We start from the raw sequence: 13,808 nt of genomic DNA on the forward strand, positions 1-13,808 counted from the left end.
GTGGGTTCATGGAACTTAGAGGTCTTGCATATTTTCAATCCTTTTCTAGAAGGTTTGGGGAAGTTAAAATTGATATTCTTTTTGAAATTAGTTATGATAACAACATTGTGTGGTGTTTTTCACCTGATGTTTTATGTTATTGTTGTCTTTCGTTGTGTTAAAATTTCTGAGGTGGACAATGTTACCTCTTTCTATACGAATAAAATTGGTTTGTCCCTCTCTACAATGTCAACTTTAAGGTTTACTCAAGTACTTGATAAACATGATTATAAAGTTATATACGAAGTGGAAATGAGGATTTAAGTGAAGACGAGTTAACGTGTGTCTAATAATTTTAGTTAGTTTTTTAGTTTTAGATGTAACTCTGGGATCCAATAAATCATATTTTATTTTGGAAATACGAAATAAGTTAGAGACTACTTTCAAACTTGTTCATCTTATAATGGGGAATCCTCCAATGCAGCCATAGGTAGACTGCAATAGTCAATCAATTTAAACAAGCATTGAAGATATAGTATTCTATGTTGGTCTTTGAGTTCCAATGATTCCACAAGGTTGTAAGAAAGGTTAGTCATTCTCTAAATGGATGCATTTAAGTTTATTGTTTCACCTTAATCCCAGAATATATTATTTTTAGTTTTTACATTATGTGGACATATATTAAAGGGATGTGCATTTATCACCGCAATCAATCTGTTCTAATTTATGAGAGTATATGTACTAGTGAATGTTATAATTTACTTAGGTGTTTGTTTTAATTTCTAAATATCTTTTGGGTATTTTCCGACTTTATCTATAAACTAATCATTAATTTGAATTCCCCAACTTGCGAGAGGTTATTTCCTTTTTAGCACAACAGTTTACATATAATATTTATGGTGCTGGGCTATCTACAAAGAGGCTTATATCAGACCAAGGACATTTTCTAGGGTGTTGCCGGTTTTCTTCTTCTTCTTGTATACCTTTTATATCATTGAGCACCACGTACATAAAATCAGCAAAGTTACAGAAGCTAAGGAGGCATGGAACTAACCTCTGATAAAGAAGAACAAGCATAAACTAAACAATCTACGAAAATGCTAAAAGAGCTGCTTACATAGTCTAGTGGGTTGGGTCTTGACAATGCTCCTATATTATCAGAGTTTTTTAATTTTGTCAGAGGAATTGTTTGTTTTCATGATGCTCTGTATATATTTTTTGTAGTAATTTAGCATTAATGATTAAGTGGTATGATGTTAGGAATGTGTTAAAAGTACATGATATTTTCCATTTTTCACGAGTTTGAAACAAGTTATATGAGTTTCTGATCAGGTTAGTTTATAGTGTTATGAGGTAGTGATGTGAATTAGTTTATCAATTTTATACATCCCGTGAAGTATACAATATGTCGTCAAGGAATTAGGCTGCAAGATTCGTTTTTCCTTTATTGAAGCAAGGTAAGATTAAAAGTAAGAAGGAAATGACTTGAGGTGTACAATTACAAAATATAGATTGAAGGTGTGGATCATATATTTTGTAACTTGAACAAATTAGAGTTATGTCTAATTAAACAGGAAAGTTAGCGATAAAAAATAAAGAGGTGAACCCATTGTACTTTATTGGTCTTAGTATCTCGGAATTATAATGGATTTAAGATGCATTACAAAACTATATAAGGGCTTGGAGGATTTTAGGAGAAGGAGAGGGAAGAAGAGTTGCATTCTGCTTTTTGATATTCAGACTGTCAAAAATGTCTAGAGATTATCCGTGGATTATTTTGCACATAGAGGTAACTCAGTTAATATAAGAAAACAATTTTCCTAAAAGATGCTTTGAGAAGGGAAAGTCAAGAATGAGGAGCTATAAATGATTTTCATTTGTATGTCCCATTTGTTGAAAGAATCATATGAGTTAGATGGACATATGGTTCCTAGATCCCTACAAGGAAATTTATTCTTGTAATAAAAGAATGAATGAAAACAAACAAGACCCCTAGCTTATTGATTCTCAAATTTCATAAATAACTGGCTTTTTAGCGATCGAGGACTCGCATGTCTAATGTACTCAATTAATTCTTTAAACAAAAGGAACCTGCAAATGAGCATCTCATAATACTCCTCGTTCTTGTGTGTCCCTTCTCAAAGCATCTTCAAGGAAAAACGCTTTGTTATCTTAATATATGTTACCTCCTTGTTCTCAAGAACACACTGACAATCTATAGACCTTTTTGAAAGTCTACCTATCAGAAAGCACAACACAACTCTTCTTTGCCTCAATTTCTACCAAAACATTTCCTCCAAATTAACCCTTATAGCAATAGGATCACCTCTTTCTTTGTTTACCAAATGCATTTGGCTCTCCATTTTTATAAGAAACAACTCCAATTTTTCTAGCAAGTCATAACAAACATGGTACACGCCTTCAATCTCAAAAAATTCATTTTTTGCTTCACCTTGCATAAAGGAAGGGAGATTGAGAGGACATCCAAATTCTTCTTGATGCTTAGCCTTTTCCTACTTCACCTTTTCTTGTTCATCCTTTAGGGTCATAGTGAAAACATGATAAGAAACTTCAACTTACGAGGGACATTAGTATTAGTATAAATTAGGTTCTTGTGAACTACTGTTTGCAGTTGATGAAGGAGAAATGCCATCTTCTGTAAATTTTTCATCCTTTTTTATTGTAGTTTCATGAAACTTAAAGGTCTTGCATCTTCTCAATCCTTTTGTAGAAGGTTTTTGAAAGGTTAGCGTGAAGTTCTTTGAAATTAGTTTTGAGATTAACTTTGTGTGTTGTTCCTCACCTGACTTGGTTTTATTTTAATGCTAGTCTTTTTATTGTGAAACTTTCTTAGGTACCACTTCCAAAGGAAAGATAATTGGTTTGGCCCTCTCTATATTATTTCTAACTTCGAGGTTGCCTCAAGTACTTGATAAACTTGATCATATTATTTATGTATTTGTTTTTAATCATTATTCTAATTAATCTAATATGTACATTTTTTATGCTTATGTAACCTCTGTACTTTTGCCAGTGTATGTGAAAGTGCAGAAGAATCTTTCTTTTCTTACTTAAATGGCTCTTGATATTTTGACAACTAATGAGACTCTCTTGCCTTATATAATGTGAAACTATAGCAATGACAATGTAACCTCTGTGGTTTTGGTAGTGTGTGTAAGAACTCGGGCACAATAAACTAGATTTCACTGCAGAGCTAATCTCTTCACGGGGAGTCCTTTTACATAGTAAAATAGTAACACATACATTTGAAATGTTGACATTCAATTTTGGTCTAACTTTTTTCAAAATTCATAAATTTTAAGTATTATTTATTAATAGTTCAGAAAAATTTTATATAATTTAAAATAAGTTTATCGATAACTATCTTTATTTATCAAAATTTATGATTTTATTGTAAATTGTGAGATAGAATTTTCATATGTCATTAGTTACGTTCATTACGTTTTTCAATATTCATTTTATTCGATACATCGGTTAATATTCGTTTTAATATTTTACAAAGTTTAAAAATTACTTCAAATAAGAATAAAACTTGCATACACAAATATTTAATCAACCAATAATTTTTGTGTCACCTTCTCAAGCCCATAACATAGGTCCATTTTAAACAATTTCATATATATAGATTAACTGGCTCACTAGTTTAAGATGGTGGTGGATGAAATTTTTAGGCGTGTAAATAACCAGCTGCTTCAACGTTAAATTCGGTGAGCTCAAAACGATAATACAAATCTATCTTCTCTTTGTTTATATTTCTTTTATTCTTTTTTTTTTGCTTACCGATCTACTTTGTTCATTCATGTATAATAATGGTGGTCTGTTACTGTTAGTATTTCATTTCTGTGGTGCTGCGTTACTATTAATATTTTAATTTTGATGATAGCGCGTCTTTGCTCGTTATGTTGAGGTTGAGTTTTTGTTAGTTTTCAAATTTTCAGATCAGCATCTTTAATTTAGTTTGGCTTTAATTCTTTTTATTTAAGTTATACTATTAATGTTTTTGACTATCAAATAAAATAAGGCAGTGTATAGTACAGTTTGGTGTTTGTTTTTTTTATTTTTAATTCTAGCTTTGTACAATTAGCTAGGTGAATTTAATCCTATTTTTGTTGAATGTATGGTGTACAATTTAAAAACGTTTCATTAATGAGTAATATGTTTTGGTTGCTACTATTTCTTTTATTATTATTTTAACTTATTGTTAAGTTATTATATGTTTTTGTTGATTCCTCATGCTAATAGTTATCAATTAATATTATTGGTATTGTTGTATTGTTGGTTGTTTTATTCTTTTCTATGAATATTCATTTTTTCCTTCATTATTGTTTATTATTGGTTTGTTTCAATTCCTATTATTCTAAGAATGTCCAGAAATTTTTTGTTGTTATTTAATTAAAAATTTTACTACCATTTTGTGTATGTTATCATTTTGGTTGTTGCATTTTATTTAAATTATTGCATTTTGATTTTCTATAATTTTAGATTGCATGTTAAATGGACCCTATTTTAAAAGATTGAAATTTAATTTATGTTTACAATTTTTTTTTAAAATTAATCGATTAAGAAATTACCAACAATTTTCAAGGCCTTTCATGTTAATAAATATGAATTTTTTATTTTAAAAGGTATTATTTGATTAATTTATTACAATCATATTCATTTAGTACTAACACTTTTACTTATTGTCTTTACAGGTATCCGGAATTCCTTCCTATTGAAGCTTTTCGAAAAAAGTTCAAATTATATTCTTCATTCATTATTTTGTATATGTTTACGTTATACAAACTTTAGGCCCTTTATTATATTATATCATTTTATTTCCTATGTATATTATATGTTTATTATACTTGTATATTAATTTTGTCTCCTCTCAATTTGAAAAAATTAAGCAAGTCGAGAACCACAATTATGGATTCCGAAGGGTGTGGAACTCATTCCCTTTTGAATAATTTGAACCCCTTACCTAGAATCAATTGGTTTCATAAACTTCCTTTTAAGTTAATTAAATAATCGATTTTCTAGTTTTCCTAAAAATAAGGTGGCGACTCCATTTTCCCTTTTACCTCTTTAACCATTTTAAAATTCTTTTAACTATTTTTTAATTGAGTCACCGGGAGTTGATCCCATTCAAAAGATATCAACATGGAACAGATTCTTAAAGCCTACAATTAAATTGTTCTAAATTTGAGCCTTGATTAGATCTAAGTGTATCAAAACTTAAGTTTCAATACAAATTCTCATCTTATAAACTAAAGGTTGATAAGATAAAAATGTATTAAGACTAGTTTTCAGTAAAAACTTGTCACTTGCTCTGACTTAAACATTTATGGAGTTTATATAGGGCCAAAAGATAGCAGTGGGTTTTGTCGCGAAACCTATCCTAGTTTCAATAGATATTTCATAGACAAATTAACGCGAAAATTGATCCTTTGATATATAAATGTTTAAAAATTATCATTATTATACAGTTTTATTTCACACCTTTGTATAAATTATCTCTAAATGATTTATACATTCATATGTTTTAAAGCTTTCGTGTAGTTGTTCAGTTTTTATCATGGTTTAGGATGTGAGTCATGCCCGGACTATAGGGTTGGGGTGTGATAGTAAATTTTTGAATATATATATATATATATATATATATATATATATATATATGCATGCCCCGAGGCTACCCCCAGTATGCGGGCAAGGAACGACTCCAAGCAAACGCTGCCAACATATCATAAGCATACTTAATCGTTTCCAACATAATATTCATAGTGTGCAAAAGCTAAACGATTACCCAAAATTGTCTTAGTTAAAAATCTGTGAGTTTACTGATAACTGAAATATCAAACTTATCGCAAATGCTGTTGAAATAGAGATCGCGAACCGATATTTTCCTTATCTTGTTGTTGAGGACCTAAACCTACATTATGAGAAGATGTAGCGCACAGTGTGCATCAATACTTGAAAGGTAATGAGCATACATGATAGAATAGAGTTGAACGATGTAAATAAGTGAACAAAGCATGATATTATACTTTAAATATTGAACATGAACTAACATATTGCAATGACTATGTTTGATAGCATGCTAAAACTGAATACTGAATTGTAATTGATAACCTAGTAAATACACTAGAATCTAACTATGGGATCTAGTAATAATTGACATAAAATCCATTAGTGATAAATATGGAGTTCGATGTATACAGTCGATCGAAAGGACCCAATATACCCTCTGGCGTGATCACAAAATTGTTGCCTACATAGAGGACTTATAAACCTATGGGACACGTAATGCTCGGACTATACGGGTGATTGACCCTAGTCAAACTCTGTATTAATTGTACTCCCAATTGATTATGTATATACGCAATATTATGACTAAATTCACTAAATACTCCATATCTCAAAACTATGACTTGCATACTGAAAATGCAAAATTAAAATACTGATAATGAAAAATTCAAAAACTAAGGCATGTATAAATCTTTCTCTGTCTTAGCTAATGTAAATCATGAACCAAAAGAACAATTTATGCAAGAACTAAGAAACATTTCTATGAAACCATGATAATCTAATTTGATTAGTCTAAAAACTGAATGGCAACACAAATTCTGAAATTCTAGAAACCTTAGGTCTCACATGTTGTAGAGAATCAAAAAATCTGACTTTTCCCTCTAATTTAGTCTATGGTTTGCTTAATTTTTGTGAATTATAGATTAGCTTAGGTTCTAATTTATTTAATAGGCTAAAACTTACAAATACCACGTAGTTGAGGATTTAAAAGAAATAGTTTAGGGGTCCAACACATATGGAAAACAACAAACGACCCCTCTTTTAAAGAGTTTACCAAAGCCACCAAAAGACTGATCGACGGTCCATCATGTCTACTGTAGTATTGGCTTCAAAGAATTAATTTCTTGGGCCTCCATCCATGTAAAAGGACTATGGACAATGGATGGACCACCGATCCACAGGTATGGTCCACATTGAAACTTTGGCAGTTTCCAAAGATGTTTCTAGAGAGGCTTCCACGGGCACTACTGCAGCTCGTTGTTAGGATTTTTGCTCGTGAAGGGTTCCGTGGTATGAAAGTCAGGTCCAGGTGGTCTCTTCCTGGAGTCCACAAGTATTAGTACGGTCTGTGAGGTGGTCCAAGACCTGTGAAGGGTCTTGTGGTCCACCTTTTATGGAAGGGGCTAAAAGCATGGGTAGGTCAGCGGACCCTAGACCCTATCGCATTCAACGAACCCTGCCCTGGTTTACTTGTTCAGGTTGTTTTCCTATTATTTTTTGAAAATCTGATTTCCTAGGTGCTATAATGTCTCCCCCTTTGAAACATTAATCCTCAAATAAAGTCTAAACTAGCTACATAGGGAGGGAGGGAGCGGCAAACCCTATCACTTTTTACTAGATACTGATTTCTGACTTAACTAAGTTCCAAGTACTTGCAAATACACTCAAATGGAAGTATAAACTAAAGGAACATTATTCTATGACTGATGTTACACCTAAATGAATGAAAGGATAAGAGGAACTCTTACCTTAAGCTGGAACGGATTCTAAAAAAGGAAATTACCACACTTGGCCTTCATGGCTGCTTCTGCTTTCCAAGTATCTCACTCTACGGATTGACTCTTCCACAAGACCTTAATTGATACCACTTCTTTGTTTCTCAACCATCAAACCTGAAGATCTAGAATCTCAACTAGAAAATCTTCATAAAGTGAGACTATCTTTCACTACAACATTTCTTGAAGGTACTATGGATGCTAGACCGTCCACACACTTCTTCAACAACGAAATGTTAAAGATCGGATGCATTGATCTGCTGGCGACCCTAACTCATTAGCCACATTGTAAATCATAAGCCACTTTGCATAATGTTTTCAAGATCTTGTAAGGGGCTACATATTTAGGACTTAGCTTCCCTTTCTTTCCAAATATCATCTACTCCTTCATAGGTGACACTTTAAGGAAACCCCAATCATCAACTTTGATATTTAGGTCCCTTCTCCTTACATCTGCATTGGATAGGTAGAGACTCTGTCTATCTTAAGTCTATCTTTGATGAGCTAAAATTTCTCCATAGCATCATGAACTGAATCTAGTCTTATCAAGACTTCTTCACCTTCGTCAAACAAATCAATATGATATTTGCACCTACACCCATATAATGCCTTATAAGGGACCATCTAAATGCTGGAATAGTAATTATCATTGTGGCGAACTCTATTAGAAGAAGGTGATCATTCATTTTACACTTGAAGTCAATATCACAAGATCTTAACATGTATTCTAAGGTATGAACGGTAAGCTCTGCCTGACCATCCTGTTGTGGATGAAATGTTGTGCTAAGTTAACCTTAGTACCAAGACCTTTTTGAGATGACTTCAAGAAATGAGAGGTAAACTATGGAAATCTATTTGAGATGACGGACAAACGAACCCGTTAAATATAACAATCTCATTAATTTAAAGTGTTGTGAGTCCTCCACCGAATATGTAGTATTAACAACCAAAAAGCGTAGAGATTGAGTAACTCTATTAACTGACACTCAAATTTAGTCATGTTATCTATGAGTACGAGGTAAATTTGTAATGAAGTCAATTTTGATCACTTCCCACTTCCAAGTATGAATGTTTATATCCTTGTCCATAAGCACTAGTTTTTATTATTCTACCTTCATTTGTTGGTAATTACGGCACTAAGCCTCAAAATCAGATATATCTTTTTTCTAACATTCGACCAAAAGACTTGTCGCTAATCACCATACATCTTAGTGCTGCCTCAATGAATAAAATACCTGGAGTTATGGGCTTCTGCAAGAATCTTCTATCTCAACTCACCGCCATAGGAATACATCATCGACCCTGATAGCGAACCACACCATCTACCCTTGGGAGAAAACCTCAAATCTCTACTATGAGTTGCACCCTTCAGTTGAACTAGTATAGGATCATGGTGTTGTTTTTCCTTAACCTCTACTACCAATAATGATTCAGACCCTTTCTTAATTGTTACACCACCATATGATATGCTCATATCGATAAGTCCCAAACGAGCAAGCTTGTGAACATATTTACTCTATTCATGAAAGTGAGCTACACTACCCATAGATAGTCTACAAGGGTCATTTGTTATATTTTCCTAATGACAAGGCAAGTTAGACTCATTAGGTCTATATTTAAATGGAAAAAACATTATCAAATGCTTATTTTACCTTAATAGCTGATTGAAACACTAAAGTTTTAGGTATTTAAATGTTTTAAGGAAAGCACGGACACTCTGCCGCAAAAAGGGACAACAAGGCTGAAAAGAACGAAGGAATGGAAGCTTGGGGATCACTTAGTCCACTTGCTGGATCGCCAAAGAGGACTACTTCTCCTTTTGTTCCAATGTGAGGATCCCTTAAGGAAATGGTCAAATCGATTGAAGAAAAGAGAATTTGACTCATCGCAGAGTAGCTCCGTGAAGTAGTACCATATCGCCCAATAAACCAAGCATGACGATGTTGAAGGTTGTACCGGAAGGAGGTGAAGTACACCAATGGGTGATTTGCCGAGTCAATCAAGGATTTTTACTAGCGAGGTCAAATGATCCACCGCAACAGATAATTGAAACACTATAAATACTAGTTAAAGTTGTAATTTTAAGAGTCTAACATTATTATTATTTTGTTACTAGAATATTAGTTTTTCACATTTTTACTCTAAGATTGTTAGGGTTTTAAAAACTTGAAGGAGAATAGAATTTTATCTTTTTCATTTGGTAGGGGATCTCTTTCATTGTTGTTTCTTTGCTAAATGAAGACTTATTTTCTCATACCCATTTCATTTAAACAAGATTGAAGTTATAATTTGTATTTCATTATGTTTTGCTAAAAACCCATTCTTGGGGTGTGACTTAGTCAATACGGGTTAAGATTGTTGTACGATGTTCCTTGCTGATAGATTAATTATAATTTAATGGTTTTTTTATTTAGCTGTTCTGGATTAATTTAACAAAATTGTTGTTGTGAATAAAAGTTTATTTTTGTAGTTTTGGCATGAGAGAAAGAGAAAAGTCGTTAAACCAAGACTACTAGATAAATGGCGTAAGGAGTGGGTCGACATGAGGTTAAGCTCGACAAAGTAAGCCCTAGTACCATATACTTACACTCAACTTGAGAGAGTGAGTGGGGTAAGTTGTAGGTTGGTCTTCATGCAAGAAGTGGGTGTCTGAGAAGAACCCATTTGAAACAGGATAAGTTGCTCGACTGAGAACTTATTTCCACGTAAAACATAGGCTAGTCACTATTACTCTATAAATCTTCTGTTGAGAGCATGTACCCAATCATTTAAATTAATCCATATTTCGGTGAAATCTGAAGAATATACATTCTCATTGCTTAAATTTCCTTGTTCGTTTCGTAATATTTTTACTACTTGTAAATAAATCCCCCCTATGATATTTGACACTTTTGAGTTACTATAATATTGCACGATTGTTGAAATTTGTACTGGAAATTGTGTCATTGATTACGCAAACATACCCTTACCAGGATCGTAATGCACACTCATATCATAATCCTTGAGGAACTCAAATCATCGCATATGGCGAAGATTAAATTATTTCTGTGTGAACGCATACAGAAGGCTCTTATGGTTTCTGAACATATCTATGTGTACACCATACAAGTAATGTCTCCAAATATTAGGGCAAATACCACTGTTTCAAGCTCGAGGACATGAGTTGAATAATTTTTCTCATGCACCTTAAGTTTAATAGAAGCATAAGTTACAGCTTTATCTTGGTGCATCAATACAAAACCTAAGACGATTTTGGATGCATAACAATAGATCACATAGTCGTTTGAATCCTCCGGTAATGTAAAAACAGGAGTTGTAGTCGATCTAGTGCATAATACTATGAATCTTTTCTTGTAATAATATGATCACTAAAACACAACTATATTCGGAGTTAACTTAGTCAATGGAGAAGCTATGGACGAATATCTTTCCACGAACCTCCAGTAATACCTGCTAGACCCAAGAAACATAGAATATCTATAGGAAATATTAGGTCTGTGCCATTGTTTCAATAGTTCTATTTTCTCATAATCGACTATAACCCCTTCTTTAAATACTATACGCCAAAGAAAAATAAAAAACTTAAACCAAACCTCACATTTGTTAAACTTAGCATATAACTAGCAATCTTTGAGAGTTTTCAGGACAACTCTCAAATAAGTCGCATGTTCTTCCTCATTCATAGAGTAATGAGGATATCATTAATAAAGATGACAAAAAACAAGTCCAAATACTAGTTGAACACCTTGTTCATCGAATTCATAAAAGGTGCAGGTGAATTGGTTAGTCCAAATGACATAAATACAAATTCATAATGACCATACCTAGATTTATAGGTTATTTTCGGAATGTCACTATTTCTGACTCTGAGCTTATGATATCTAAATATGTGGTCTCTCTTTGATTAATTACTAACACTGTAAAGTTGGTCAAACAAGTAATCAATCTTGGGAATAGGATATGTTTTCTTGATTGTGACTTTGTTCAAGTGTCCATATTCAATGAACATACTGAGAGAACCATCTTCCATACTTTCATGAATAACAGTATCGGTCTAATAAATCCCTAACTAGAAGGTTTTTACACAACTCTTTCAATTCGTTATGCTCAGTTGGAGATATTCTATAAGGAGGAATGTAAACAAGTTGGTTATTTTGAAGTAGATCAATTCTTAAGTCGATTTTTCTTGGGAGAGGAACTCCAACAACATCTTCTGGAAACACTTGTAAAAATTTATTAACTATTGGTACTGACTCAAGAGTTAGGGTTTTAGAACATGAATCCTTAACCCAAACAAGATTACAGAGACACCCTTAGAAATCATATTTCCTGCTTTAAGGTACAAAATGAATTGACCCGTGGACATTAATCTACTACCCTTCTAATTTAAGATTGGATCGTCTCAAAACTGAAAAAAGAAAAGAATCCTAGTACTGCAATCGACTGAGGCATAGTAGGAATATAATAAATCAATCCCTAGAATGATATCGACCATTTCCAAATCCACAAGATCTGCTTTGTTGACTTTTTAACAGATTGTGACATGGCAATTTCTCTATGCCCTCTAGCTGTAATAGGGACACCTGATGGGGTGGAGATTGATAAGGAATACTAGAGATTTTCTTGACTAACATTGAAGATGACTTCAATATAAGAAGTTACAACAGAAAGAGTATTTCCTGGATCTAACAAAGCATTAACAGCAAAGTTAAATGCTCATAACGTACTAGTGATCAAATCAGAAGAATCTTCCTTATCCTAGCATGCTTGGAGAGAATACAACCTATTTTTGTGGTGAACGTCACCTGTACGAGATGAGTTTCCTACTAAACCGATCGATGTGATGGTGGTGCTAAAGTTTTAGTATGAGACCTACCATTATTGCTTCATTGACCCTATTTAGAAGAAAGAAAGTCAAACACCCTTTGACCATGTCTAACTACACCCAAAACATCCTTTTTTTTCCTGAAAGACACTCGCCATGATAGTTCTTACCGCACTTATGACATGTTCATTAGGTTCTGTTGACTGAAATACTCTCATAAGACTTGAAGCTTGATGACATATCTTTTTTATCATGTCAAAACGTGGATGATAGAATACTAGATAATTAAGGTGCAGGGGTTGAAGACTTCTGTTGAAAATACTCATAGCTTCATGTCCTAGACCTTTTTAACCATAGCTTGTTCCCTAAGCTTATCCCTATTAACCTGCGGAACTCATTAGCCTAGAGATGTTCACATTTTCCAGCAACATAGCATTCGTACACTATGTTTTTCACTAAATAGGATACCCCATATAGAAACTTGTACATTTAAACCCAGGAATATGCAAAAATGTGAAGAGTATGGATTGAGAATCAGATGAACTTGATTGCTTACTCTTGAACCGACATGCTGTCTTGCATCGAATTCGTGAACTCCTAAGTTGTTGCCTCCCTCAACTCAACTAGGAAGAAATTGTTTAGAAAATGTCTTAATTAAGCAATCACAAGTATAGGAGCTACATTTGTACCCCTATTTTCTTTCCATTGAGTAAACTCAATGTAATCTATATCCTTAAGCTGGTAAAAAACTCCACCTTATCATTTCTAATCTCTTGAATCAGTCTAAATCTTCTTGACCTCATCTATGAAGTTTTGGGGATCCTCCCCAATCTGTGACCCTAAAAAAAAGAAGGATAAATCCCTACAAAATTACGAACCCTCGATTCCACTTATCTAACACTAAATTTGCAGTTACAAGAATATGTTGGTTGTTATTGTTAGTCACACTCTAAGCCAAAGGCTGAATGATTTTTTGAAACTCAACATCCGTAAGACTGGATGATTTGTGTTAATGTTGTGTGCATTCACATTCCTCCCGTAATCTCTATGAGGAGGCATGTTTAGAAAGTTCACAATGATGGATTAGAAAGAGATCATACCATACACATGATAAGAATATAAAGAAAGCAAATTTTCCTAAAACACTTCGTGGCCTCCCTCTCTTCACATGTACATCACTTCACACCCATGAGAAGGACTCTACTTAATGCGACTTTTAAGCCATTATAGGTCTAATAAACCTAGTGCTTTAAAACAATGTTTGCCTGTCGTTGAGGCTACCCAAGGGATACAGGCACAGGACCTAGGATCACGAGTGAACCCAAGTTAACCCTACTGGCATATCAAAAGATTACTCAATGATTTTCAACATAATAGTCACATTGTGCGGAAGCTAGAAATGTATCATCCAATGAAATTTT

The 13,808-nt window shown here is 33.2% G+C and overlaps 1 long non-coding RNA gene across 1 annotated transcript in view; it reads right to left on the reverse strand.

Moving 5' to 3' along the window:
* Window positions 1-5,670: 5,670 nt before the first annotated feature.
* Window positions 5,671-13,808, reverse strand: part of LOC112942146 (uncharacterized) — a 34,196-nt gene continuing 26,058 nt past the window's right edge. Inside the window, exon 3 of the long non-coding RNA XR_003248146.2 lies at window positions 5,671-5,911. This is a non-coding gene — a long non-coding RNA (uncharacterized lncRNA). The remainder of the gene's footprint in view (window positions 5,912-13,808) is intronic.

Source organism: Solanum lycopersicum, chromosome 9, assembly GCF_036512215.1.
Source record: "Solanum lycopersicum chromosome 9, SLM_r2.1".
NCBI lineage: Eukaryota > Viridiplantae > Streptophyta > Magnoliopsida > Solanales > Solanaceae > Solanum > Solanum lycopersicum.